We start from the raw sequence: 10,335 nt of genomic DNA on the forward strand, positions 1-10,335 counted from the left end.
CTAGCGTCTTGCGGGTTCTTGCAAATTCTCGGACGCCTCCGACACCAGTGTTGTTGTTGTATCGCGCACGACAAGCATCCCTCTGCATTTATTTGCGCTTTTCTTTCGGTATTTTGTGGTTTTGTGACTACAATTTGTAACGCAAGATGTCGCCAAAGAAGCTGCTTGCTAAAGATAGTGTTGTCAAGAGGAAGAAAGACACAATTACTGTGGATTTGAAGAAGAAAATAATAGCAAAGCATGAGCGTGGTGTCTGTGTGACTGATCTCACAAGGAAGTATGGCAGGTCCTCATCAACAATTTGCACCATTAGTAAGGAGATGAGGAGGTAAGGGAGGATGCTGCCTCTTCCAGTGAGATCAGGGAAGTGTTGGGAATGTTTGAAAAGGTGACTGCATTCTTGGAAAAGCTGCCCTGATAAAGCAGTGACAACCCGGTGTGTGAACATGTTTAATAACAATTTGCTGACTTGTTTTAGGAACATCCTAAAACAAAGACAAAAGCAATTGTCAATAGATACGTTCTTTGGAAAAGTAGAGAAAAGAAGAGCCAGTGATAGTGAACCACAAACCAGTCCCAGTGGGGAGAAATTCCCGAGAGAGCCCCCCCTGATTCAGAGGTGGATTCTCCTTCCACACCATAACCACTCTCCTCCTTCCCACCTCTCCATCGTCTCATTCAAGCCAGCAACGACTCTTCATAAGGTAAACATGAAAATAGTACAACAAAACATTCATAAATACATGTGCAGTATTATATTTACATTAGAAAATGTCATACAAGTATGGATATTTTTGTGAGTGGAACGGATTAAATTTATTTCCTTTATTTTATATGGGGAAATTTGTTTCTTAAGACGAGTTTTCCATATAACAAGCTCGGTGCCAGAAAGGATTAAACTCGTTAATCGAGGTGCCACTATATACATTTTTATCCACTAAATCATTATAATTTTCCCTATACAGTATTTAGTTTTTTTTTTTAGGGGGGGTATTTTTTCTTGACATCATTCCAACACATATTGACCTACAACTTTCACATATTCGAGTACGAATGCCAAACAACGTTTATTAAAACATATATGTAAATTAATGAATTAGAACTACCTTATTCATTGTCGATAACTTTAACTTCAGTTATCTCTAAAAGTTTGAGTCAGCTTCAAAAAATTCAGTTTCTGACCGATTCTCACCATTTTTACAAATAATGTGCACAGTTGTCTGTTCTACAATAGTATTAGAATGGATTTTTCACAAACCCTGAACATTTGTAGTTATCAATATTTTTTCTAAATTTGGCACATAATTCAAATGCCACATTGATGATATTTTTTACAGTAAACTAAACTGAAAACATATATTCTAAATCTATGAAAATGAAGATCATATACTATTCTGAGAGCATAATAACACCAAATGAACAATTGGTGATAGTTTATATTTTTGCAGCTGATCTTAATATCTGAAGTTTTCAATATTCAATTTTATAATTATTTTTTATTTTCTTACTTTACAAGTTACGTTTGTGATCATTTAGACAAAGTTGCAGGATTTGCTAGTATGCACAAAAAATTGGAAAGCATTAGAGCAAATTTGAGAAATTGAACCTTGCCATCAGGTCCTGTCGTATATGTATGCCATGCACAGCTTAAGGGTTAATACAGAACTGTACTGTATAAAATGCATACAACTTCAAAACTAACAATATTTCTCTAATTATAACAATAATAATATTTTAAATAAAACAATTTGTAACAGTCAATATATACATTAAATTCTGAGTATGCCTATAAAATAAGCACAGGTCATGTTAATGCGTTGGGCCTGGATGAGATGGCTGGCACCATGTGCTTCTCCTCTTCCTGGGGTAAAAATGTCAGGCTCGCACGCAAAGGATTTTCGTGATAAATTTTAACAATTTTTACTGTTTGAACACATTTAATCTGTCAAGATGTCTCAGAGCAGCATTCATGGTATTGAAGGTATAAAACAAAAGAGAAAACATTTGTCAATTGATCAGAAAGTTGACTTGACTGAGAAAGCAGAGCGTGGATACTCTGTCACTCAACTCGCCCAAGAATTCAACATCGGTAAAGCTACAATTTGTGATATAAAAAAGCAGAAGGATAATATTAAGAAATTCTTTGCTCAAACTCAAGCAATAGGCAACAGGAAAACAATGAAACCTGCTAAGTATATGGATTTAGACTCATCTGTATTTAAATGGTTTACACAGCATCGTGCAAAAGGAATTCCTGTTTGAGTTGATTCTATTAGAAATGCAGCTGAAAGACTTGCTGTAAAGTTAAACATAGACAATTTCAAGGCTTGTATTGAATAAGTATGTCGATTTAAAGAGAGGTATGGCATCATTAACAAGAAAAATTGTGGCGATGTATTAAGTGCAGATGTTGGAAATGCTAATGCATATAAGCATAAACTTTCTCAGCACATTATATCTAATAATCTAAGCTGGTTTTAAGTGTACAATGCAGATGTAACAGGCTTTAACTGGAAATGCCTTCAAAGAAACACTTTGGCCTTCAGGCTTGAGAAGAGTATTCCTGGTTGCAAGGTAAAGAAGGAAAGAATTTCAGCATTATTGTGCTGTAACGCAGATGGCAGTCACCGAACAAAGTACGCAATTGTTGGGAAATCTGCCAACCTCAGAGCATTGAAAAACTGCATGAACAGACTACCTGTCATCTACTACAACACAAAAAATGCCTGGTTCACACAGATTACTTTTGAGGATTGGTTCCAGAATCACTTTTGTAAAGAAGTAAAAAAGCAGCAGATATGAATTCTGCAGGATGTGTAGAATTCATCCTGCTGAGGTAAAGGCAATGTTGTTGACTGATAATGCCCCAGCTCACCCCATTGCTAAATTAACATCACCTGATGGCAAAATAACATGTATGGCTTTACCACCAAACACTACATCTGTAATACAACCCATGGATTAGGGGTTATCTATGCTCTCAAAGGCTTTATAAAAGAGCTATGAATTCAGATATTATGGAAGTTCTGCTTTCTGAGGAAGACGAGATGCCTAATAAGGATACGAAGGCTAGTAGAACACTAGAAAATTTCAAGAAATATTCAATTAAAGATGCAATTTACAACTAGGCCAAGGCATGGAGCAAGTTGAAGGTCATCACATTAAAGAATGCATGGAATAAAATTCTGAGTCTGGTACCTGGTTAGAATAAAGACGAAGATGACTATGATTTTGAGGGCTTTGATAATGCGATTTTTGAGACATTCAGAGATGCAGGTGAGGAAGATTTGCAACTTTCTGATGTGAATGAGTGGTTAGGTAATGATACTGATGATCCAGGTTATGGTGAATTAACTGATAATGAGATTATCCAGTGTGTTACTGGTAATAATGATGAGGATGTGACAGAGGAAGATGATAGTGTGTTACCTATTCCATATGCTGCATCATTGCAAAAGGTTAATGATCTGCTTGATTTGGTTATTGTAACTGATAATGAAGAGCTGACAGATTATTACCTGCACCTAAAGGACATGAAAGATATTATAATGAAGCACACAACAAAGAAACAATCTAAGATTCTAAAGTTTTTGGTACGATTTCACAGTAGGCCTACAGGACCAGCACCCAGCAATAGCAAAGACACACCTTCTGCTGATGCCCAGGCAACTGGACCAGCACCCAGCACTAGCAAAGACACACCTTCTGCTGATGCTCAGGCAACTGGACTAGCACCCAGCACTAGCAAAGACACACCTTCTGCTGATGCTCAGGCAACTGGACTAGCACCCAGCACTAGCAAAGACACACCTTCTGCTGATGCTCAGGCAACTGGACCAGCACCCAGCACTAGCCATAACTTACCTGGGAGTGCCAATTGAGCTGTACAGCACAGTTCTAATGACATTAAAAGTACAAAGTGTAGTTTATATGATATAAGTGTACTGCAGTAGTGTGATTCTAGTGGTCTGTACTTTATGTACAGACTGTAGTGTATAATGTACAGTTGTTAGAAAAGTTACTGTTCTTTAAACAATTTATATTCATATGTGTGGCACTCTCAGGATATTAAGGCTAACAAAGTTTGCACTACACAGCTCAACTGGTAGGGTAAGTACAGTACTGTAACGTGCAATATCAATTTATTTCATTGCAATTCAAATTCTTTGTTATTTAAATTTTTCATAAGGCAAATGTGGACTGGCATATGCATTAATGTGATTGCATTTTTTTTTTTTTGGGGGGGGGGAAGGGGGTTGCTGGAGCCGAACGGATGGAATGAATTCCACACTGGAATGAATCAGCTATGCCCCATATAGTTCATTCAAGCGAGTACACACATTTAATTTCTACATTTACTGTCTACATTTAATGTCATCTAATTTCATGCATTTCTTTGATAAAGTGTTTACTCGTGTCCTTTATGATCTTGGTTATTTGAAACTGTTGGCCAAATTAACCTTAAATTATTGTATGTTACTCTATGTTCTGATATGTTCAAAGAAAATGTTATGAGGAATAGTTCACTTGCTTTTCTAAATTACACCTTGTATTTCCATTCTATAATTAATGTAAATAAACTACTGTACTGTTGCTAGAACTACTGACTCCATAATGTAATAGTCTATGCTTGTCATCCTTAAGTATCACCTTCTTTGTATTATTTGTTTATTTTCCTTGAACATTCTCATTTTGTTAGCTTACTTCTCTAATAGTATTAAGTGTTTTATCCCGTCACAACTTTAATTAAAAAATTTCTATATTATTATTAATTTTGCACGAAACGCTTTGCGTAATAGTGGCTTCATTAGTATGTGTAACTTCTGTCCCTTCAATTGAACAATATTCTTAAGTTCTTTGTACACACAATCTTTTGAATAAATAATATTATTATTATTAATATTTACACAGAAAATCACACTAAAGTGATATACATAAATGAGAAAATTCCCTCGGGCTGTGAGATGATGTAAACCTGCAATGTTTGCATTACCTCACAGCCTCAGTGGATTGTTCATTGATGTATATCACCTTAGTGTGATTTTCTGTGTATCTGAAGTTGTGCATACAGTGTTGAACTACAGTACTTTATCCTTCACCTAAGTGCTTGGGGGTCTTACATAAAACTTGGACTGGCTTCAGGACTGTGATATCAGGATATCACAGACTTCCTGTGATATCAGTAGAAATCCGATTGTAATTAAGTCAGTGGTGGTACAGTAGTAGACTATGCGGCTGGCAATGCCTTGGTCATGGGTTTGCAACACCACACAGTCCCAGTGGAATTTCTCATTATTATTATTATTATAAAAGTTATCATTATTCGATAGGCCAATGTCCACACCCCAACAATGCTATTGGCATATAATTTACCCCAACAATTCTACTGGCCTACATCTACACCTCCAACAATTCCATAGTCCTATTTCCATACCCCAACATTTTTGCTGAAGAAAAAAAAATGCTGTTTGTTGACCAACTTGTATATTGGCTATTTTCTACCATGTCCCCCCCTTTTTTCATCTTTTATTATTTTTATTTTTTTCTTTCAATGCAATTATACTTTAAGCTCAATTACTATTAAGTTTTAGTCTAAGTGTTTTTTTTTCCCCACCTCACCTTGCCCGAAACGCTATGCGTACTAGTGGCTTTAGGTATTGTATGTACTACCTCTATCTTTAAATCAAACAGAATGTTTGTACTGTAACTCTGCAACTATGTATATACTTTTCCTAAATAAATTTTTATTATTTTTATTATTAACAATTGTATGTTGGGGGTGTAAGACAATGTTGGAGCAGAAAGCTCAGTACTCACTTGCCCCCTTCAGAGCAGGAGAGATTGCTGAAATAGAGGGAATACAGAGAACATATACGGCACGCATCGTTGAGATAAAACACCTAAATTATTGGGATCGTCTCAAAGCTCTCCGAATGTACTCTCTAGAAAGGAGACGAGAGATACCAAATAATATACACATGGAAAATACTGGAGGGCCAGGTCCCAAATCTACACAGTAAAATAACAACGTACTGGAGTGAATGATATGGAAGAAAATGCAGGATTGAACCAGTGAAGAGCAGAGATGCCATAGGCACAATCAGAGAACATAAGAACATAAGAGCAACGGCAACTGCAGACGGCCTATTGGCCCATACGAGGCAGCTCCTATCTATAACCACCCAATCCCACTCATTTACATGTCCAACCCGCGCTTGAAACAATCGAAGGACCCCACCTCCACCACGTTACGCGGTAATTGGTTCCACAAATCAACAATCAATAACCCTGTTACCGAACCAGTATTTACCCAAGTCTTTCCTAAATCTAAATTTATCCAATTTATACCCATTGTTTCGTGTTCTGTCATGTGCTGATACTTTTAATACCCTATTAATATCCCCTTTGTTGTGTCCATTCATTCACTTGTAAACCTCTATCATGTCACCCCTAACTCTTCGCTGTATAAACATCAGAGGTCCACGGTTGAACATAAGAACATAAGAACAAAGGTAACTGCAGAAGGCCCATTGGCCCACTCGAGGCAGCTCCTATTCTATAACCACCCAATCCCACTCATATACTTGTCCAACCCGCGCTTGAAACAATCGAGGGACCCCACCTCCACCACGTTACGCGGCAATTGGTTCCACAAATCAACAACCCTGTTACTGAACCAGTATTTACCCAAGTCTTTCCTAAATCTAAACTTATCCAATTTATACCCATTATTTCGTGTTCTGTCCTGTGTTGATACTTTTAATACCCTATTAATATCCCCCTTGTTATGTCCATTCACCCACTTGTAAACCTCTATCATGTCGCCCCTAACTCTTCGCCTTTCCAGTGAATGCAACTTAAGCTTTGTTAATCTTTCTTCATATGAAAGATTTCTAATTTGGGGAATTAACTTAGTCATCCTACGCTGGACACGTTCAAGTGAATTTATATCCATTCTATAATATGGCGACCAAAACTGAACTGCATAATCTAAATGGGGCCTAACTAGAGCAAGATATAGCTTGAGAACCACACCAGGTGTCTTGTTACTAACGCTGCGATTAATAAATCCAAGTGTCCGATTTGCCTTATTACGAACATTTATGCATTGATCCTTTTGTTTTAAATTCTTACTAATCATAACTCCCAGATCCCTTTCGCAATCCGACTTCGCAATCTCAACACCATCTAGCTCATATCTTGTAACTCTATCATCATTACCTAACCTCAGAACTTTACATTTATCAGCATTAAACTGCATCTGCCAATCCTTTGACCATTTCAAAACCCTATCTAGATCAACTTGAAGTGATAGTGAGTCCTCCTCCGAATTAATTTCCCTACCGATTTTCGTATCATCGGCAAATTTGCAAATGTTGCTACTCAAACCTGAATCTAAATCATTTATATATATTATAAACAACAGAGGTCCCAGGACAGAGCCTTGAGGCACTCCGCTTACGTTGTTCAACGTTCTCCCAGTGACTATAAGAAATATTGCCGGAACAACCGTGGACATCTTCAAGAGAAAACTGGACTGTTTTCTAAGAGAAGTTCCGGATCAGCCGGGCTGTGGTGGGTATGTGGGCCTGCGGGCCGCTCCAAGCAACAGCCTGGTGGACCAAACTCTCACAAGTCGAGCCTTTCCTCGGGCCGGGCTTGGGAGGTAGAAGAACTCCCAGAACCCCATCAACCAGGTAATGCACTCAAGTACTTACGGAGGATGATGAGAGTGCGAGGAACAAGGTGGTCAGGTGGAGCCAGTGACTCCTTCCTTCAACAGTTTTGTCTCTCCCTCGTGGTAAATCCTCAATGTCTTCAGTGGTGTGGCCTCACCACACACTTACACTGCCATAAGTGTCCTGAGAGTACTGTGGGAGGGACAATTTGGCGGGTATTGTGGACACAGGTCTTTAAGACAGGCGAACTTCACGAGTCGTGGAGACGTCTATAGCAACCTTTGTTGTGATGACGTCACTCGCTCGCTCGCTTACCCGCCACGTTGCTCTTCCCATTTTCTTTGGTTACTGATCTTTGCCGACCTTTAATTTACTTGAGAGCCACTAATATTGGTGGCCTCAACGAGGACAGGAAGTTGGCGGCTTGTCAAAGGTCCTACCCATTTGCCTGGACGATCTTTTCTATCTGTATTTTAAAACCCAGTAAAGTTTTGGCGTTTACCTTACCTACTTTTTGGCGGGTAGGCTGTTCCACGGGTTTACCACCATACGGGAGAAAAAGCATCTCCTGTTTTCTGTCCTACATTGTGGCTTGTTGAGCTTGAACCCGTTGCTCCTCGTTCCTGTTCCATCTGACCTTTTGAAGAAAGTGTCCGGATCAACATCGTCCAAATTGTTGAGTATTTTAAGTGTTTCGATGAGCTCCGCCCTGTCATGCCTGGTTTGCTGTGTTGTTTGGCCAGTGGCCCTCAACCCTTCCTGATACGAGAGATGACTAAGCTCTGGTATGATTTTTGTTGCCCGGTGTTGCATCTTCTCCAGATCAGCTATGTCTTTCTGAAGATAAGGTCTCAATGCCTGTATACAATAATCAAGGTAGGGGCGCACCAGAGACTTATACATTTGAAGGACTACTTTAGTTTCCTTGAAGGTAAAGGCACGCTTGATTATTCCCAAGGTTTGGTTCGCTTTTTTTACTGCCGCTGTCACTTGTTGTGCAACTTTTAGTGAATGATGGATTCTGATTCCAATGTCGTATTCTTCATCTATCTGTTGTAAGGTAAAGCTGGTAATTTGGTAGTTGTGACGTGGAATGTTATGCCCTACAGGCAAGGTCTTGCATTTATCGACATTAAAGAGCATTTGCCAGTCATCTGACCATTGGTGGAGTTCATGTAGATCTCTTTGTAAGGTCTCAATATCACTTTCACTTCCTTCTTTATCATAGATCTTAGTGTCATCTGCAAATGTGTCATCTGTCCAACATTCCATCTCCCAGGGTGAACAGGACCAGCAAAAGCTGCTTGACTATGTTATTAATTGTGTCGTCCCAAAATATTCCTGTGGAACGTGTTTATATAGTATATATAGTATATATATTTAAGTATATGTAAGTATAAATAGTATATATATTTAAATGAGACAAAAGCTTGACAGCTTTTCAATTCATTAGGGAGTGAGTTCCATAGACTAGGTCCCTTAATTTGCGCAGAGTGTTTACACAGAATAAGTTTGACCCTGGGGATATCAAAGATATATTTATTTCTGATAATGGGTCCTATTGCATCTTTCCAGGGAGAGTTTCAGAGCATGGTTTGCATTTAAGAACAGGGTTTTGTAAATGTAGTTGACACAAGAGAATGTGTGGAGGGAGTTAATATTTAGCAAGTTTAGGGATTTAAACAAGGGAGCTGAGTGTTGTCTGAAAGCAGAGTTAGTTATTATTCTGATAGCAGATTTTTGCTGTGTGATGATGGGCTTAAGGTGGTTTGCAGTGGTAGACCCCCATGCACAGATACCATAATTAAGATAGGGGTAGATTAGTGCATAATATAGTGAGAGGAGAGCAGAGTTAGGAACATAATATCTGATTTTGGAGAGTATACCAACTGTCTTAGAGACTTTCTTAGTTATGTGTTGAATGTGGGTGCTGAAGTTGAGTCTCTTGTCTAGGAATAGGCCAAGAAACTTGCCATCATTTCTATTACTGATGTTAATGTTGTCTATCTGTAGCTGAATTGCATTTGATGATTTGCTTCCAAATAAGATGTAGTAAGTCTTTTCGATGTTTAATGTTAGTTTGTTCGTTGACATCCATAAGTGGACTTTTTTTAATTCATTATTCACAACATTATTTAGTGTATGTGGGTTGAGGTTTGAATAGATAAGGGTAGTATCGTCAGCAAACAATATAGGTTTGAGAATATTAGAGACATTAGGCAGATCGTTTATATATATAAGAAATAGAAGAGGTCCTAAGATGCTGCCCTGTGGCACTCCAACGGTAATTGGAAGAGTGGAAGAAGTTGTATCATTGATGGTTACATATTGGTGTCTGTCACTAAGATAGGATCGGATGTAGTCAAGGGCAAGGCCTCGGATTCCATAATGCTGGAGTTTAAGTAAGAGGTATATAGTTGTGATTAACAGTATCAAAGGCTTTTCTTAGGTCAATGAAGAGTCCAATCGGAAACTCATTTTTGTCAAGGGCTGAGTAGATAATGTCAAGGAGACTAATGATTGCATCGTTGGTGCTCTTTTGGGACCGGAAGCCAAACTGGCAGGGGCTGAGTATGTCGAATTTTACGAGGTAGGAATAGAGCTGTTTGTAAATAATTTTTTTCAAATATTTTTGATAGAATGGGTAGATTTGATA

General features: G+C 38.3%; 1 long non-coding RNA gene across 1 annotated transcript in view; it reads right to left on the bottom strand.

Moving 5' to 3' along the window:
* The window catches only part of LOC138372247 (uncharacterized), a 36,295-nt gene extending 26,193 nt beyond the window's left edge, over window positions 1-10,102 (bottom strand). The window contains exon 1 of the long non-coding RNA XR_011230771.1: window positions 7,719-10,102. This is a non-coding gene — a long non-coding RNA (uncharacterized lncRNA). The remainder of the gene's footprint in view (window positions 1-7,718) is intronic.
* Between the last annotated feature and the right edge of the window lie 233 nt (window positions 10,103-10,335).

The sequence above is a fragment of the Procambarus clarkii genome, chromosome 38 (assembly GCF_040958095.1).
Source record: "Procambarus clarkii isolate CNS0578487 chromosome 38, FALCON_Pclarkii_2.0, whole genome shotgun sequence".
Classification (NCBI taxonomy): domain Eukaryota; kingdom Metazoa; phylum Arthropoda; class Malacostraca; order Decapoda; family Cambaridae; genus Procambarus; species Procambarus clarkii.